Here is a 20,330-nt window from a genome sequence, read left to right on the forward strand (position 1 = left end):
TTGTTCTGGGAGTTGCATCGGTTCCATGCTGCCATAATGGCAGATCTGCATTTCTACAACTCTTAAGATGGATCGTGATTTCTCACCATTTGCCCTCAGGGGCAAAAACCACCACCAACAAATAATAACTTTGAACACGTACGCATCCCCCCGCACGTAACTGGTAGAAGAGCTCTTAGCAAGGACACCATACAAGAGGAAGGAGCGTTTGAGGATTACGTTCTCTCTCAACTTGCAATAGGTAGTGGACTGATCATAGTCTATATGTATCCGGAGGTGACGTGTGTCAGTAAAACATACATAAACAGTAATCATTGTTTTCACTCATTTAAGTGCTAAACTCAGGGCTTCAGGGATGGATGTGCTTAGTGGCTCTCAAACCTTCTCTTCAGAAGGCGGATCAGTGAATCGCCTAAAGAGCAGCCATACTGATAAAGATGACTTCAAATCTTTGTCACAATTTTATCTTCAGCTCACATTACAGACACATTGCCTTCCTGGCTTGCTTTAGGTAATCATATGTTACAGCTGCTTTATGTTACTTTGTGTTTTCAATGAGTGAAACACATTGGTAATACTGCTTATCCTCATTTCTTCCACCCCCTGCTTCTTACACCACAATTGCCTGATGCATCTAACCTAGTAATCAAACAACATAATCAAGTATAAATCTGTATTTATATCAACCACATCAGTATAGATACGTAACAGTGGATATATTCACTGTGTGAAGAGTTTCATTTTACGTTTACTTGACAGAACCAGAGGGCATGAAAGACACACATTATATTTCAAGGTAGGAAGGTTTACATACATCCTAAAATTTTAAATACACTATTTAAATGAAATTATTTCCCTTAAAAGATGTTTTACACTAATACTAACAGCAGCTCATTCCCTTCATATCCACTCTCCAGTCTATGAAATCATAACATGGTAAAAAAACTGCTACCGAGGGTTTCTTAAAAACACTCTTAATACCCATAAAAGGTTGTCCAGAGAACTGATAATCATGTTTGTATTTAAACACGACAACTCTCAATAGCTGAGTGCTGATAAAGCTTTTTGGAATCTCCATGATCAGAATGTCTGGAGTGATCTTTGAAATACGGTGGCCAATCAAGCTGTGGCTGTAGACCACTAAGCGTAGAAAAATGAAGCTATAAACAGAGCCATTTCTAATTTTTACAGTTTTCCTAATATGGATAATTGCAGAGAGTATTACTTCAGCTGCCAAGATGATATAACCAGACAGAGCTGCAATTTCAAAGAATGCATTTTGAGGACTCAGTGTGGTGCACATTCCTTCTTATGTTGTATCTGTTCTCTTTTTCACTATGTAAATAACTTCTAACGGCTCTTCTTTCCTTCTGCCCTTCAAGCGGCTGCCTTTGTAATATGAAAGAAAGATAGTACTAAGGGCAAGCCTATTTTGCTAAGCTAAAATAATCCACCTCAAACTAGAACATCTGCAAACCTAACCCTGTGATTGAAATTAATTTCAGATATTCTGTGAATTTGGATTCCTCACATTCTCAAAGAGAGCTTTCTTTTGTTTTGCTTTGCTGACCATAGCCCAGACACTCGAGCTTGTATATGCAAATGGCAGCTGAGATAGGGAGGAGAAGCAGCCTTATTCTTCTTGCCTTCCCAGGACAGTGAACACTCACAGCTGCATTTCTTGTTCTTCCTTCCCTGTACAGGCTCCTTCAGCCAGATAACACCAGGAGTGAGATGCTTGGGAAGAACAACTCTGGAACAACACGAGCACTTTTCCACAAAGCAGCTTCCCAGCTACGTTGGTTATAAGGTCTGTGATGTGTTTTCCAGTTGTACACCTATAAACTGCTGCTGCCCTTAGCAGGGGCAGTTGGAATTTACACCACCTATAGTCATAGTGCATTTGAAGTGCATTTAGTCTGGTATCTGTATTTTTAGTTGCTTACATATAAGTGAGTTGTTACAGGTTAAGAGAGACTTCTTCAAGTCAGCTACAAGTACAAGGAATCAGGATGAGTTACGATGCGTTATTCAGTTGCATTCTGCTTTGTTCTGAATCTTTTCTTCCCCCCCTCAAGGATCTGCATTGCATTCAGTATGTAGTTTATACTGTGCTGTACCTCTTTTCTACCTCCTGATTGCCTCTTACCTGCTTTCCAGAGATCTGCATCCACCACATCCCTTAAGGAGCCCTATCATGCTCCTTGCGAAAACATGTGAACTTTAGTTTTAACATCTGAAAGAGGTCATTCCGCTGGTTCTATCAAATATAATCTTGGATGAAACCGACATAGCTGCTGTCGGAGTAAGTCTTAAAGGTTAAACCACACATTTAAAAGGTGACCATGTAATAATTTAAGCAGGCCTAAAGAAAACAGCATTTTTGGAACTCATATAGATTGAAAGTAGGATCGTTAGGAGCTGACCATCCCCTTTCATACCTAAGGACAACAGAAGATTTGTGCATGTTTATGGCATCAGACGGATAGTGCATCATATTAACTCAGGCCAATAAATCATGTTTGTCTCCAGACACATTTCTGTGCATCAGCACCTGAACGGAATCACTATATAATCTTTAACCCCTCCCCACACACCCTGCCTTGCCTGATGCCTGACTCTGGCAATTTTAACTGAAACAGACAACCGCAGCGTGGGGGGAGACCTTTGTCATCGCTGTTTTGCCATGGAATTACTACTGGGAACAGGAAAGGACAAGCCACCGCTCTCTGGTCCCACTCTTGAACCTTGCCTTTTCTCAAGAGCTGCAGGATCTTGCCGGGGAGGTGTCGGGGGGGGGCAAACCCTGCCACTGACATGACTAATGGCTCTCTTCTAACGGGGAGGGACAGATCAGCACGGGCCGGGTTTTGTCTGGGCATGGCTCCAGCATCCGCAATCATGCACTTAGGCAAAGATCTTTTGCTGGAGATCTTTACTCAGGTTTATTATTTCTGCTGAATTCCAGCCAGCGAGTGGAAATTCCCACTAGGAGGTGGGAGGAAAGTAAGTGGAAAGACATCGAAAACAGAAAGGATAAAGGACAGAATAAATTGAGCGACAACCAGCATATTTAGAACCAAAAATGAGAAAGTAATCATCCACTCCTGGAACTTAACAGGATTTATTTTAAACTCCAACTGCCTGCGCATAGAAGGCAGGCAGAAAGCACAATAGCATTCTCCTAAGTACCAATTAGTGAGCATCGGAAAGTGCAGGCCCAGCGAGGTGAAAAATTGTGTATAATTTTTAGGAGTGTGACACAGGTGTTTCTCTTTTGGAAACAAATCCATTCTGCAGAGAACAAGGAAAAATCTTTTCTACTATTCCTCAGTAGTGTTTTATTCCAAGTTTTCTGGCATGTATTAAGCAGCTGATTTCAAGATCTAATACTTTTTTCCTGAAACTCTTCCCTCACAAAATGAAAATACCCCAACAATTAGAAAGGTTAGGTCTCCATACTAGAGTTCCCAAATCCTAGAATATCCTCCCTGGTGATCATTTCTCAGGAGGGATACACGCCGTGAGATCTGAGAAAGTTGTAGCCTGCTTTTCCACGCTTACGCTTTCAAGTGGAGGCTAGTTGTATTTTTACCTTGCTTATAAAAATGCAGAACAGTATTTTCACTCAAAAGTATACTGTCATGTACCAGAGGTCTTCCTTTTTTGTGTCCTTTTTTTAAATTTTTTTTTGGCTAAAAACTGCAGTCTCACAAGCCTTGCTTGCGTGAAGTATATGGATAACCCCTCTGCCACACAGTATACTTAAGAAATTGAGCATGCGTGGCAGAGATTAAAAATGTAAGGAAGAAAAAGCTGCTAGTTTATCAATTGAACTCTTTCTCACGGCGGGTATCTAATTGATCGTGCGGGAGCTGCCCGTACGCAGCCCTGTACTCTGCTGGAAGCTGCTGTTCCTCCCGCCAAGCTGGCTCGGCTCGGCGGGTGCTCACACATCCTTACAGCATCCTGACAACTGGCTTAACACTTAGGGGATGACCTGTCTTTCCTATACACTTCCGCAGTTCAAATAATAACTTGTAGTAAATTAGGTGTCAACGCATTTGTCGGGACATTTTTAAAGAGGGCAAAATGGTGATTTACTACAGGATGGGTAAAATGGTGATTAGGCCAGCCAAAGAGTAGCACAAAGCTCAGTAGCTTAATTCCACAGCAAAGAGCAGCAGGAACTGCATCACTGTCTGCAGTGTCTGCCCAGAATCATAACCAGAAGGTTCAACAAACGTAGGTACAAACCCAGGTGCTTTAAAATGTATCACCTTACACGGATATAATGCTGTTGCATCATACAGGAATATAGTATTTTTTTTGGTGTTAAACTTTTTTGAAGGCAGCAAGAATTATTACAAGGCATAAATGAAACACATGCTCAGATCTGAGTATCTTAAAATATGTCTGTATGATTCTTATCTAGAATCGCCTGGGAACATTGAGCGAGGGTGTACCGGTGAAGACAAAGCTCTACTCTAAACTCCTGTTTGATGATTGACTAGCAAAAGAAATTCACAGAAATGTTATGGATAAATAGCGTGCTATATTTATGTAATTTAAAATGGTACTCAAAGACAAGAACAATGATCAGACAATAAATGGTTTATAGAAAGGGAAATAGATTTAAAGTGAGAAAAAGATGAAGATTAGGAGATTAGCATTAGTGTTGCTAGGATGAAGTGCGCTCAATTCTCTTTTTAATCTTTGTCATTCAGTAGAAATATCCTTTTTAATAAAATGAACAGTATTTTGAAGGAACTCCAAGTGAGCATCTTTAGATTCTTCAGTGTTAAAACAGACAAGGGAGAAGGCTATCTGCAATTTAGTATTTCCATGGTAGTAAAGGGAGAGGGCCAGGTTCCTAGACTATTAATTTTTTTCAGGACTAGCTATATTTACATATATTTAATACTTCACAATTCTTGTTATGGGAATGAAAAATCAAAGTGAAATCACATTCCTCTTTTGAGAGAATAGGTTAGAAAAGCAAAAATTACAGTTAGTGGTTGCCCTCATTTTAGGCTTGAAGCAGACTGTGATAGAAACTACATTGTGAAATAAATTATTCCTTTTTAATTACTTGCAATAGAAGTTATACCTTTATCTATAAAATCAAAGTAACTGATAGATAAGAGGAATGTTGACTTATTTAATGGCTAAACTGATTTACACCCTCAATTCATGAAACATGGAAGAGGATTTGATCATCTGTTACTACAGTGTAGGAGCCTGAGAAGCCCCGACGTGCTGACAGATTGCATTCAGCAACATGCCTCTTCTCCAGGGAAAACACTGGTTCTTATTTTGAAAGATTCAGGCACTGCTCAAATATGAGTATCTATAAAATGCTCATTAGGGACAATAAAAATCATTCTCAATGACTGCAGTGTTATTAGGTGCCATCAGAACTTTGATTAATTTTCATTCTTGTTTGGGAATTTGCCTCGTGAAGAGATTCTGTAGTCAGGGCTCACTTGTCTTTTGGGTTTATGCTCTCATTTTAAGCAGAAGAGAGGATTTTTACACAGGGCTATCTGCAACTTGCATTTGTCGCACCAAAGCACTAAGACCATGAAAGCAAACACACCATGCTGGGGTGGCCCAGGGAGCCCTCTAACCCTTCACCTAGGCTCTAACAGCATCTCGGAGCTGAGTTATAGAGGGGGGGGTGAAAATAGGATGCGTGCACGGGGATAATTCTTTGGTACAGTTTTCAGCACCCAGCAAGCCCCTTTATAAAACTGCTGAACAATTATATAGATACCATTATTTGATGCAAAAAGAGGCAAGAAAGAAATGGCATCTCTCACAGCGTGCTTTTTCCCCATCAGATGAGTGATTCTCATTAGGGAGAGGAAGAATCCATTAAAGAGTGTTGATATATGGAGAACCTGTTAGCTTTTTGGACAATGACCTAAAATAAAAGGGAATAAGAGGAAGCACTGTCTTAATTCTTAATTATACACTGCTTTACAGGGCAGATTTTCTGCAGAAACACTGTAACTCATACTTCATTCATCTTTACTCACAATCACAGTCATTGCTAAATCATTTAAGGCCATGTTATATGGCTTTTATTTGTGTCAAGTATTCAACCTATACTCCTGCTGAATGAAGTAGAAATACTTAACATTTTCATTGTAACACTAAAAAAATTAGCTTAAAGGTTTGGGTTTGGTGGTTTTTTTTTGTTTGTTTTTTTTTTTTTTTTTTAAGTAATGTTTTAAGAAAAAAAGTAAGAGTGCATAGAAAATTTTAAGAAAAGAGATACTACTTTGCCCACTCCCTCTCATTCCTCTTTCCCTAATCCCTATCCTACTGGGCTTATTTAGATCTACTGTTAATAAATGAATGCAGACATACAGAAATAATAATAGGGCAACAAATGTAATGAATCATCTCTGCAAGGGGTAGTTAAAATAATACAATGCTAGTCAAACTTAGTATCAACTAATAAAATATAAACAGTGCTTATTTACTTAGATTAAAATATCAGTTAAAATCTTTATGAGTTATTTAATGCATTAATATATCTATAGTAAAGAAGAATATTTATGTCTTGGCAGAATGATATTTAATTCAATCTCTTTGGCACGTGAAATTGTTATGATAGCCAGAGAAGAGACAATGTGTTCTGAAATTGGTAAAGATTAAGGACCAGAGTTAATAGAGGCTTTGGCTACTTAAATAAATTTAGATGGGAGTAGATGGAATTTAAGCACGTGCATCCAAAATTATGAGACAGGGAAAGAAGAAGGGAGAAAGGGAGTCCTCCATCAGAAAGGAAGATTTGTTGAAGACATAGCCAGAGAACTACTGTATATTTGATGTACAGTTTCTCTGAACTTAGTGACACAGGTCCTCTAAGTATATGAGGGTTTCTTATTGAGCGAATGGACAAGTTAATAGTGGTCAGGCTTGCAATTTGAGCGGCATCTTTAGGCAATTTTTACTGAAAGGTTAAAATAATGTTTTAACAGCCATTCCTAGAGACATAGAGATATCTTCTGGAAATTTTTCACAACTGAGAATCTGCACATATATTTAATCAAATACATTATCAAATACCTGGTATTTTCTTTACTTGCTTGTTCTGCTTAAAATGCAGAATCTGGCTATATGATGATATTTTGATTACAGGAAATCAAGAGTGGCTACAGTGGAACAAGTTGGCCATAGTCTTTCTATTAGAACTGTCCCATATATTTTGCTCTGTGTGTGTATATATATATATGTATATGCAAATATATATATATATGCAGATATAAAATGCATAACATACATTTATTTTGTATATGTAAAAAATCGTGATCTAAATCTTGAAAGCTTCTTTTGCAATAGGCTTAAATTTTAAATTGGACAGTGTGCCCAAGGACATGCAATAGGGAAGACAAATGTCATCAAGACCCTTCTGAGAGTTTATATCTAGTATGACTTATAGGGTGTGAGGCTTTAAGATGCTTCATCTCCTTTCCTAAAGTTAAAAGTGACATTGTTGGATTTAGCTTGTCTCAGGGGTGAACAAAATGTATAATAAGCCTTCTTGCCATTACTAATGACTGACGGTTGACTGAACAAAACCAATTCAGTCAGCCCCTTCATGAAGTTATGGTAATCTTTGGTTATAGAAGTTTGAAATTTCTTCACTAAAAAGCCAATAAACAAACCTGCCTATTTCAGATGGTCGTTTTCTCATATTTCCAGCCTGTTATTTGGAAAGGACTGTTCTGGCAAGTTCTCAGGTTTTTTTTTTCAGATTCAAATTAGCGAGTGCCAAAGATTTCTGGAGGTCTCTGTCAGTTCCTGCTGCCTATGGTATAATGACCTTTTAATATCAGGGAATCAGTGGCAGATGTCTAGTGTTTTTTTAGGGAAGGGGGAAAAAAAATAATTTTCTTTCCAAATATCAAATTCAGAGACCTTATTCAAACTAGTTGTTTCTAAAGTTCATAAAAGTTAGGATCATAAGGAACCATTAGTTCTCTTAAGCCATCCTTCTGCAAGGCTCATACCCTGTCAAGGTTTTTCTCAGGCTTTAATAAGAAGGATTTTATATCTCAAAGATCATGACAGAAAATAATGTTGGCTGAGAAGTTCATTCAGTAGTGATGTCACTAAAGACGACCTCAGATATTTGTAGATATGCTGGTAATGATATCAGTTGATCCTTTTAATCTATTCTATAAATTTCTTAAATCCTTGATTATTATTAATTACATATGGGGCTAACCTTTTCTGTAAACCACTTTGTAAACACTAAATCAAACGCCTTTGAAAAATCCCTGTATATTACACCAGTTTACTACTCAGATCCATAATCCCATCAAAGACAAAAGAATGACGCTATCTACCTTCTTGGAACCCAAGCTGAGGGGCAGCACTTACACTTGTAATCTCTAATCCATAATGATTTTCATATGTTGGTAACTCTCAACCTCTGGAATGTCCCCAGTTTTCTGAGGACTGTTAGATATTAACACAAGGGGATCAAATAGATCACTTGCCGTTTTCTTCATGACATTTGTCTGTTACTTTCCCTGGCACCGTTGGTTCAAAAATATTTACTTTTTTATGACAGTGATTCTTATCCACTCTTACAGCAGATGGCAACATTTTTATTACGCTGATATATGCTATTCATGCAACGTCATTCACTTACCATATCTATGGATTCAATTTTTCCAGCCTTAGAGCTTTTGAAGTAGTTCTGGCTTTGGAGCCATATAACAGATAATGTCTGTGCATGACGGATTTTTTTTCTTAAAACAATCTTTGCCGAATGCTTTATTAATTCTTTTTCTCTATAGTCCTGAAAATGTTCTTTCTGCATTAGTCCAGGAATACTCAAAAATACTTATGTTAGAGTAGTTCACAGGATAAGAAGTGTTCTACCTATTACTAAAGAATTTCATATTTTCCTAACTAGTCACAACCGTCCTCCTGATTGATGACACTTGTTACGGTCATTTAATAGCAAATAGTTGAAAATGTTCCAATGTCCCTTTAGTTATAGGAAGACACAAGAAGCAGTCATTAAGCTGATCTTATTTAAATGCTTCAACAGTACACAAATCTAAAACCCCTTCCACCCTGAACTTCTAAAGAAGGATGGTGATAATCCAAAGACAAAACTAGAGAGGAGAAATAGATTTCTTTTAGCCGAAAGTGATGGTAATTCACCTTCCTTTTCTCCTGTGCAGCTCGCAATAATGGGCTAGGTCTCATAGGACAGGTTTCTGGAAGAGGTTCTTGTGAAATCTGCCAGTGATTTTGATGCTTGAACAGAAGATGAATTTTTGTCAATTTTTTGTTTCGAAAGTCTGGTTTAGAGTCTTTACAAAGGCTGATCCCTGTTTCTAATTTAGGTTTAAATATGAAACATTATTCAAAAGCATTCCAGGAGCTTGCAGAGTAGAAAATGACCAGGAAGGGAGATAAACCATTCTTTCTGCTGAGTTTTGAACACCCATGGTCAAGAGCACTTAGCAGGTAGCTTGTCTTCAAAGAGAAGCACCAGGTTTCATCTCCAGCATAATTGTTGTGTTCACAAGGTAGCTTGGCTGCCTTCAAGGTTTTCTTTCACCTAACACACTAAATTGGATATTTTAAAGTGAAACTAAAACCTTTCTTGTACTTGGCTTTTTCAAAACACTGCTGGGCAAGATGGTAGGGTGAAAAAGCTGCCAGAGGACAGCTAGGAAAATACTATAGACTGTTTAGGGCTGATTTTGATAGATACAGATACACCGTCATAAAACAAAAAAATAACAGCAGCAAACCACTGACAACGATCATTAACATGCTCATTTAAGTTTTACTGTAACTTATTTAGGGAACCAGAATAATGAGTGCCACAGTATATTGTATCGCTTTGCATTAACAAGCTACTTTGGGATCGTTTTATGCTCTTGTAAAAGTAAACATCTGTAAATGACAATCTAGGATGACAGACAGAAGTGAGCATTAGCATGATATCTGACTCTGCACATCTTGTTGCCTATAAATTGATGGTGTTGAATTAATCTCAGTTCATAACAGGGGATAAGAACATAAGTAGACACAATAAAATTCCTAAATGCGATAATCAGACTTGATAACGCCCTAATGAATATGAAGCCATATATCTATTTGGTGTGAGTCTGCATATTTCTGGTCATTCACGTGTAGCAAAGAAGAAGGTTCAGTTTTTGCTAAACACACACTGAACTCTATTAAAACCACTTTGAAGCAATTTACTCTGTATGAGTGCTAATATTTCATATTTTCCAGAAGGCCCGAAGGCATATAAGCCAAGAGCCTGACAGTATTTTATACTATTTTCATCCAAACTGAAAAACATGGCAGTTGTATTACAGTTACACACAGACACTCATACCCACTTACACATACGTACATAAAGCTACTTCAGTTTTTTCATACAGTCACGTCAGATGTTTGGCAGTAAGTGAAAGAGCAGGTCAGTCTCATTTTTAGTGATGTAATACTACTTCCTCCAATTTGTTTACACACATTCGTTTTAATTTGTCTCTCTGAGTTATGCCAAGCATAATCTTTTTCACCATCTGTATATAGTCTTTCATATATACTCATGATATTATTTCTGTCACCATAAATAGCAGTTGTACTGCTAGTACTTCCTAACCCACAGTGTAATTGGCTTTGACTATGATTGTTTTCATAATTAGTCTCAGTGTTTATATTACAAGTATTATGTCAATTTTAAGTAAAGTATATTATACGCATTTGGTCGCTAAAGCAATTGATTTCTTTGTGGGTAGGCAGCTTTACTTCATCTCTAATATTGCTTATATGGTGAGCCTCAAAATAACTGATGTCCCAAGAAAAATAGGTTTTTCCCTAGATGTAGAGTAGATGGGTTCACCAGTTACCTCTCTCACGCCCTTTCTATTTCATACTGAGCAACAGGGGGAAAAAAATCAATAAAACCCAACAGATTTTGCACACTTGAAGAAATACAGTAACAAATAGGAGGCAGAAAAGGGAGACCCTCACTGTGTATCAAAATTTAAGCATGAAATGCATTCTAAATAATGTTCAGAACTAGTTACTCGGAAACTTTCCAAAGAATTATTAGGTGCTTATCAGTATTTTTATCCTTCAAAATTTATTAAGGGAGCAACCCTAACGCTGTGTGAACACTACAAAGATACAGCTGCCTCTGCTCTCCTTTTCCAGCCCCACAAGCTGCAAGATTTAGGGAAATCTCCCAGAGTAACTGCAGCTCCTTTCAATTCTTTATTTAAGGTGTTGCATTATTCAGAGAAAGAGCCTGGATTTTCCACAGTGGTAGAGATCCGATAAGCATTTTTTTACTTTTTAAGAAGATGTCTTTACAAGCAGAACCACTTGGTCTTCTGTCTGTGTAACTGTGTCTCTTTGCACTTGTGCTGGTGTGTTTTAGAGGATTTGGCAACATGAAAAAAATACTCCTTTTATTTGTTTCTGGCACCGAGCGCTCTCCTTGCCTACTGTTCAGAGCTGAGGTTCAAATTTGAGGATTTCAACAGAACAGAATCAAATAAGAGGCAGACCTGATACATGAGATGTCGTCAGAGGGGAAAATAGCTCTGAAGTCATGCAAATACTGCCAAAGTTAGCACACTGCGCTCCATTCTTCAGGTCCGGGTTCAGGGTTAAATCAATAAATAATACACTTGTTTTGGTTATTTTGCATGTAGAAAGGTGACTGGACATGTAAAATAACCACAACTGGCAAATTAATTATTGATTACAGCGCAGCCTTCAAATAGATGCAAAATTAAACATTCTGATCAATAAACAATGTGACAGTTGTGGCTATTCCCTGCATCGAGTTGTATTTCCGTATACCTGTGTCCAGATTAGGTTGCCTGAGTGCAGAGCTGTGAGGAGACCTGCTGGTACCTGGGGCAGGAGGACAGTTTGCCTGGCTTGCTGGCCCTCCTTGCCTTCACCAGTGTTTCACCCCGAGCCCCTCTCGGGACAGTTTCCCACCGCTGGGCTCGAAGGGGGCCCAGGGGAGCAGGACAGCATGGGGTGCCCAGAGTTACACCTCCATAAGGGGACAGCATCTTTCCCGCAGCACGGTCAGGGGTTTTTGAGATGGCTCCTTGTTGCCTCCTGCTTTGGGGGAAGCTAAATTTCTTTAGAGAGCAGACAGGGGAAAAAGCTGGTTTTAAGTTGTTATTGCTGCCCTCACCTTCCTCATCTAATTCCCTCCCTCAGAAGAAAAGGTGTCTTTTTTTGTCTCGTGATTCTTATGGCCCTCTTCGACCATTTCACTCATCGTACCTTTCCATTTTATCAGGGCGATGTTAAGAGGCATTACTCTTAGCTTGAGATAATTGAAGAAGAGAGGTAAGGAAATTACACTTATTTTCCTCAAGAAACCAAATAAAATGAGGGAACCTGCTTCACTTGTTCAGTGCCACAATCAAGCACACTGCCCATGAATGTGCAGTTGAATATTGTGTTCATGCTGTCTGCTCGAGGTATGAAATCCAAGGGAAGAAAGGTTTGCAAAAGTGGGCTTCAGATCAGGTTTTAGTTGCAAAGTAAAACTCGGTTTTGAAAAGTGTATCTTTTGTACAGCACGTGGCATACCCACATTGCTTCAATGAGGATAAAATAAAGTTTTCTGATGAATAGTCAACTGGTTTTGAATTCTATTATGAAGGTAATTTATAGGGTTGTAAGTGTTTTGCACCTGCCTCCAGGAATGAAATACGTATGATTTATGCATCTGGAGGGGAAAAAAAAAAAAGGAAGGAGAAAGCAACTGTCTGATCCTTCCCCACCATGACAGCATATCATTCTGAGAAGAGAAGTAACTGTTTGAGGTTAATTTAGATCACATCAATCTGTATTACTTGACCTTTTCAGAATAAACAGAACCAAAAAGTGACTACACAAAAAAAGTCAATCTTAAAGCCAATTACACTAATAGCATCTGATGTGTAAATGGGTGTTTATTATTAAAAAAAAAAAATCACTGCAATAAAGCTGAGGGGCATTTAAAGACAGGAGATGTCTAATTGTAGCATATCCAGTAATGAAATCACAGTCAGCCTAGTAGCTGATTAAGGTTAATTTGAATCACATCAATGTGGATTAACTTGGCCTTTGCAGAATGAACAACACCTTTGTGCCAACATGATCAATTAGTCCCCTTAACTTCATACGTCTGCTTGGAAAGGTTAGATTTATTAGTTATCAGGATAACCACTTGGAGATTAAAATCTCAGGTTTGTGTGCTTGTCTTTTCAGCATACCCTAAGGAAGAAAAGAAAATATGAAACTTTTTAAATCTCGGTGCAGTTTGATGTTTTATCTAATAAGCTTGAAAAGTCATGTTTCTCTTAACATTAGGTAAAAGGCTGGAGACTGGACATATGATGGAATTGTGTAACTATGTCTAGAAAGCACTGACCATGCTTACATTCTTGTACTGCTGTTGCAGCTACCTGGTCCCAAATATATTGTTGCTGCAAATTCTTTTTACGAAGAGAAATCTCTCCAGAAACAAGCATACCAGGTCAAATCTGTGTTTTGCATTTACTGTTCTCCATCTTCTCCCCATCCAATATGTGGGGTTTTTAAAAAGAGTTCACAAATGAATGCTGGTAAAGACCCCAGAATGATCTCAGTGCTGACTCCAAGGGCTGTCTGTCATCAGCTACGACCGCTGCTGTGGTGAGGTTTCCCACAAAGAAGGTGGAAGGTCAAATTGTTTCAGATTTCCCTCCGTTGATTCCCCGTCCGCAGGACAGACTGTTGCATCTTACTATGTTTCATGAAATTCTCCAGGAAAGAACGCTAAATATTGCACAAGCGACTTTTCCAGCTCAGGATGTGGGACTGAGGCTTTATTTTCTCCACCTTCTATATGTTGATACCCCTTTTTGACCTGCTAATAATAAATATTCAAAGAATCCTGAGATCACAGTTATACAGGCTCACTGACAGACGTAATTAAAGACTATATACATTCAACTGACTCCAAGAAGAGTCAGTAGTAACAGTGCTGATGAGTTCAACAAATATACTTGAGACCTGACAGAACATGGTTAATTGAAGTTCCTGCAAGAATGTTGGGTTTCTAGTTTGTGAAAGACAGCTTAGCATCGGTGCAGTACTGTCTAAATGCGGCTGTACCTCTTTTGTAGCCAAAGTATTATCTGTACAATAGCACATTGTAACACTGATGCTCTTCAGCTCCCATACAGCCGAAAGAACGATGGCGAAGATCTGCACAGCTCTGCAGGTGGACGGAGAAACCACCACGGTCTACTCGTGCAGATCAGTGCAACTTCTTTTTTTCATAGAAAACCAAGCTTGTTATGACAAAAGGAACAGAGAAAGTAGATATTTGGTGGATCCTGTAAAATAATATCTGATGGAAAATTTTGGAAAACTTATCATTGATGAGCAAACCTGTAGAGTGGAGGTAGTGGGGAGCTGGGGGTTGGGGTGCAAATGTGGAAAATAACACAGTCCAGCTTAAAGTTCAGAGAAACATGATATGCAGAAGAAGGTGACAGCTGCAGCTAAATTAGGCTATTTTACTTGGGGGTCAGCTCATATAGGGGAATATCCCTTTGAAAGGAAGACCTGTGGAGTGGTACTCAAGTCATCTGTTCTATGTTCCTTGCACAGCAGAAGGCGTGGGATGATAAACGTAGCAGGAGGCGGCACTTCTCTTCCTATTCATAGTCATGTGAACCGTTGTCTTTTGCATCCCCCCACCTATTTTCAATCACAGAATAATCCTCTTGTAATTAAAACCATCACTTGCATGGAAATAGAAAGGAAATGGTTGATTTTCTTTTTTTTCCTGATTTGTGGTGAATGGTTTTTCATCTATTTTTAAATTGTTTATTTTTGCAGTTGTATCTAGAAGACCAATATGAAGCTGGAATTCTGATCTGCTGGATAGATGTGCACATTTAGTCCGAGGAGATTGTTCATTACTCTGTGGATGTTTGCTCTTCACCCTGTCTCCATTCCCAGCCATCTGTTCTGCTTCTCTCAGCTGGAAATCAGGCAAAGAGCGGGTGCCACTTCTGCCACCAGCTCTCCTCCTACCAGCTGCAAGTGCTTTGCCGACTACCAGTTGCTCGTGGAATAGGGTGTGGGGACCGCCAGCAGGGAAGCATCAGCGGTGGCAGCATTTCCCATGCATGGACAGTCACTACGGCCTTTCCAGAATACTCTGAAATATTGTTATCCGGCCAGAGCTGTCAGTCCACTCTGTATCTGGAGCAATCTGAACTGGAGAGGTGACTTGTTAACTTAGTGGAATATCTAGAAAAGAAAGTGTACTGCTCTGCATCAGAGAGTGATATACTTCTTGAGAATGGATATAATGGAAGTCACACATAAACATACAGAGAGATGCCTGAAAGCATGTGTTATCAGTGGTTTCACACAGGCTCTGCACATGAAAGCTGGTATATAAAATAATTGGTTTCTTGTTTTAATTGTTATGAATAATGTTAAAATGTATCGTGTGTTCTTACCTGAATCTCAGTATCACCTCTTAGATGATGCACAAACTTCAGTGTAAAGAGGAGCCTGCAAATCAGCTCTGTTGAGTTTGCTTCATAAAGAAGCCAGTCAGACCAACTCTCCTTTTGCCTGCGTTAACTGTCTCAGGTACCACAGTGATTGCCTGGAAGAAGACACAAGTTAATTCAGCACCACTTATAATTTGTTGATGATGCCTGCCTTAATTCTTAAGAAAAATTTTTTTGAATAAAATACTATTTCTTCTTCTCTATGTAATTCAGTTTGCTACTACTGCTGTCATCTCTTTTCTGTGCAGTCCAACAAATGCGTGTGCTGTGTATAAGATATCTCGGATTACTATTTGGGCACAAACATATGGAGTCAACAAATGACTTAAACATTACGGCTGTAAAACTGAAACCTGTGAAATCAGCCAAGTGTTATTCACTCATGCTTGACAGTACTTGAAATATGAACCACACTAAACAAATGGCTCTCTTCAAGCCCACCCAAAAGACAAGGTGAAAGAACAAAAGCCAGGCAGTGAGAAGAAAGGAACAGATACTCAGGAGTGGACTCTCAGAAACAGATGCAAAGCCCCCTGTGCTTCAAGGAAGTTGGTTGTAAATCAATTTCAAACAGGTAATCAAAATATTTTGTCTTTTTAATAAGTTTACTATTTTTGTACATGTATTCATCTATAACATGTCATATATAGTCTAACATGGTTACATATGTTCATACGTACAGACGTAAAACGTCATTCATATGTCAAGGATATATTCTTTATGTCAATGGTATAATATTTAGCAAAAGAAAATTGCATATTTTGTGATGGCTTTCACAATAGGCTTTGACCCCTCTTCCTCTCCTCCCCTGTCATTTTTTTCTTCTGCGAGCAATCTAAGCTGGCTTTCGAGAGGGGCCTCATATGACCTAAAGCTGATCGTGAAACATTAACAAAAGGGAGATTAGTGTGGAACAACTCTGAGACCTCTGATTCTTTCTTTATATGTTACACTAGTTAGGCTGTATTATTAAATGAAGCAAGTAATGGCTGATAAATAAAATACCCTGAAGTCTTTTTAACTCTCTTGTATATCAGCTTGCTACTTAGCAAAAAAAAAAAACCCCAACAACCCCAAAACAACAATAGAAAAATCCTACAATTTGCTTTCATAAGAACAGGCTTAGGCCTTACAAAGCTTTAAACTTAAAATTGGATTTTTTCACATTACTTTGTTTTTTCTTTATGAGTGAAGGTTTTTAGAGTTTCTAGAAAAGCAAAGCAAATATTCAAAAGGGTAAAGAGTGAGAATATCATGGCTGAACACTCGCAGTCATTGCCAGTTGATAAAAGTTAGACCAGGCTGCTCTTCAATCTGGTATCAAAGCTTAGACAGAGACTAGAAGCAGAGTGATGGGTTTCCATGGCAACCCCATCTCCTGCCCCATCCCACATGCGCTCTGCTCAGCCGAGTCCGAGCGCAGGGGTGGTTAGCTCCTTCCTTCAGGTGGGCGTGTACAAAACAGGAGGATTTGTCAGGAAGATGGGGAGAACGCACGAGAGGCATAAAATTACAAGGAAAAAAATTGCGGCAGCCTGATGAAGCTGCCCGGCTGCTCTTGCACCCAACACTTCTCCCAAAAACAGTGCTAGGACCATGCACCCACGGCACAGGAACCCTCCAGCCACTGCCGCTCTCCCACCCCACTTCCCCGACGTTGGGTCCAAAGCAGCTCCTGGGCATTGTGGGCTATACATCATCTATTTCTTCCTTGGGCTTTTGCCATTTTTTCCAGGCTGATGTGGTTTCCTTTGACTTGTATTTAGAGGATAAATGTGTTGGGGCAGCAAGCATTTTTTTGTTCAGAAATTTGCCCAGTGCGTAACCCAGCGTGGCCTTAACCCGCAGTCGGGGCTGAAGGGCCCCAGTGCTGCACCGTGGCAATGTCAGGCTCACCCTCCTCTATATAGGCAAGCGATCTTTGGGAACTTTGAGTTACAGCCTTTCTCCTCTGACATTCTTGCTCATCAAAATAAAGTATTTCCAACCCTGGTGTCATCATGGTTGAAGCAGTGAATATACATATCATGATATATTTCATATGTATGTATGTTTATGTATTGCTGAGGTGGTATAAGAAGCAGGTATTTTATTGTTGATATGAAATAATGCCTCAGGGTGTAGATAGAGTTTCCACGTTTTATTTTAATAAAGTGAAAAGCAAAGACAATGACCCCCACCAAATCTTTGTCCATAGGAGATTGTAATCCTCCATTAGCTTCTTCCTCATAGATTTTTCTGCACGACCAGTGGACTAATACCCAACAGCCACCATCATCACACAGTTTGGGCAATATTACTTACGATGCTTGGCGGTGGTGTCTTTCAGTCATTCTGAACTCCCTGTGACCCACATATGTCTCCTTCCCCTTCACTGGTTGAATCAACAATTATACTGTGTTGATGAACTCCAGGAAAAGGGAAACACATATCTGCATTTGCTTTTAAGTCTCAGAGTTGTCTGAATACAGAAGCCCGTGGCAATTTATGCCCTGCTGAAATACAGTTATCTTAACTGATATATGGGGATTACCATAATATTTCCTATTAAGTCTATGTGGTTTTCCTCCCATTTTCATAGATAAAAAATGGTAATACATTATCACCGGTGACATTGCAGGCACTGACTTTAGCTATGAAAATAAAAATCTAGCTGTATACATAAATAATGTTAAGATTGTTGCTGTTATGTGATGCTGATCGAAGTAATCAGTCTTAGTGGTCCAAGGTTATGCTGAACATACTGAACCTTCCAGAAATTTACTTTAAAGATGCTCCTAGTTGAAAATACCCTAACTAGCTCTTCCAAATTGAAAAGTTCACTAGACATTATCATTAATAGTTCTAAGACAGCCAACAACACCATGAATCAAAGCACAGACAGCAAATACTATACAATGTCCCTCTAGCTTTTTAATTCACACAGAGTGACAAATACACTACATTAGGTTGGTGCTCAATCACTGTTCATTTTCTTCTATTCCTCACCACATAACAAAATTCATTACGTGATAAATTTGTTACCACTCTTCTGGCTGGTCGCTGGAAACTTCTTTCTACAGTACAAAAACAACATCAGAGACATTATTTGATTTAATTACAGTGTTTTCCAACACACAAAGCTGTGATTCTTTTTCTTCGCAAATTGTCACCTCCTAGTTGTTTGTCCCTGGAACTACGCTGCAGTTTATCTTCTGGTCTCCTCTTCCATTCCCTTTACTTGCACTAGCATAAACCATCTCATCCCACCTCTTCAGCTGAATTACACTTTGCCACTTTGTTCATTGAAGGATGAAGATTATAGCCAACTGATATGATTTCTGAATTTTTGTCAAATTATGTAAATCTCTCCATGCATAAACCTGTTCTGACTCCTCCAGAATAAAAAAAATGCCAAAATTCAGAAAGAAAGGGGGAAAAAAAAGGTATTTTTTCTGCCTGGAATGATGCTTTATTTTTTCACACACCTGTGCATTCAGAGGCTGACCCTGGGGCAATAAATGAATAGACATTAGCACAAGTGAGAAGTTTTTGCACGTTATCACAATGGTTTTCGAAAATAATTTTAGTAGTACAGTGACTGTTAACTTCTGGTCCTATTACAAGTAAATTATACAAAGGGACAGAGCTGTCAATATAGAGGTAACACTAGAAATCATCTTTCTTCAGGTACTTTACAAAACCAAAACCAAAACAAAAAGCAAAAAAAAGAAATGTACCCAGACATTGCCCATTCATTGCAGTCCAAATAACTGCCCTCCCCCCAAAAAACCCAGGCACCCCCCCAAACAAAGCAAAACAAAACAAAAAACCAAAGAAAAAGCTCTGAAAGGCTCTGATGGATTGAGGCATAGGGAAGTGTCTTACACTTTTCTGTCTATTTTCCTTATAGATTATATAGCTTTTTTAAATAACAGACTGTTTCTCCAAAGAATGTTTCTTGGGTGCTTTATGTACATTTTCAAATCAATCTGGCTGTGACAGAAGACTTGCTGTGCTCTGGTGGGGTATTTTGTCCATGCAAGCCTTCCTAGTATCCTACATTGACCCAGAGATTCTTAGTGGTAAAATAGAAACTTTTCTCTTTGGCCAAAGTAGCAGATTTTATGCTAAAATGCTACTTGAACATGGTATGCCAGAAAATGATGTGATTGTGTGATGCTCAGCAGTAAGCAGCCACCTCTGGAGCCGGGATCTGAGAGGGATTACTGAAGTTGGGTGAATAGTTTGAAATTGAACTGCAACCAATGAAAATTGAACAGTATTTTTGTAACGATGGAGGTTTTCCTCATATATGTGTATGCCGGGTAGCTTTTATTGCATTCAATTTTACAGTATTACCTGCTGCATTGTGTCAAAATGATGTTACACATTGAATGAAGATAGTGAGTGCCAAGAACAGAAAGGAAAGCAAATCCTGTTTTCTAAATGCAATTTCTGCTTCTTCAGAGCAAATTTGAGCATGAGGAGTCTGATAAGAAATAACGTATTTAAAGTAAAGACTGGACATTAAGAAACTAGAGGATTGTGCATGACCCCAGTTTAGCGTCAGAGTAGAAGAGCAATAGACAGAATTCAGGAATTCCCCAGCCAAACATTTCTTCTCCTCTTATTTGCCAAAGTGATATGAATTTATCATTGTCCTACTGCTTATCACTGGGCCTGCTTATGAAAAGTGTTTAAAGATGGCAATGAAAAAGAACCTAATATTTGAAAAAAGTGTGGTCCAATATTACCTAAAGA

At 38.8% G+C, this 20,330-nt stretch overlaps 2 long non-coding RNA genes across 3 annotated transcripts in view; both read left to right on the plus strand.

The window, feature by feature from the left end:
- The first annotated feature begins 1,284 nt into the window (after positions 1 to 1,284).
- On the plus strand, positions 1,285 to 14,296 carry LOC142601661 (uncharacterized). Of its 2 annotated transcripts, XR_012835203.1 has the most exons (4): positions 1,285 to 1,313; positions 1,704 to 1,810; positions 12,320 to 13,416; positions 14,227 to 14,296. It is a non-coding gene; the product is annotated as an uncharacterized LOC142601661 (long non-coding RNA). The 2 variants fall into 2 exon arrangements; XR_012835202.1 differs by lacking the exon at positions 14,227 to 14,296 and having other exon boundaries at positions 12,320 to 13,973.
- Positions 14,297 to 14,890: 594 nt separating this feature from the next.
- The window catches only part of LOC142601662 (uncharacterized), a 114,402-nt gene continuing 108,962 nt past the window's right edge, over positions 14,891 to 20,330 (plus strand). Inside the window, exon 1 of the long non-coding RNA XR_012835204.1 lies at positions 14,891 to 16,161. This is a non-coding gene — a long non-coding RNA (uncharacterized LOC142601662). The remainder of the gene's footprint in view (positions 16,162 to 20,330) is intronic.

Source organism: Balearica regulorum, chromosome 4, assembly GCF_011004875.1.
Source record: "Balearica regulorum gibbericeps isolate bBalReg1 chromosome 4, bBalReg1.pri, whole genome shotgun sequence".
In the NCBI taxonomy this organism is placed as follows: domain Eukaryota; kingdom Metazoa; phylum Chordata; class Aves; order Gruiformes; family Gruidae; genus Balearica; species Balearica regulorum.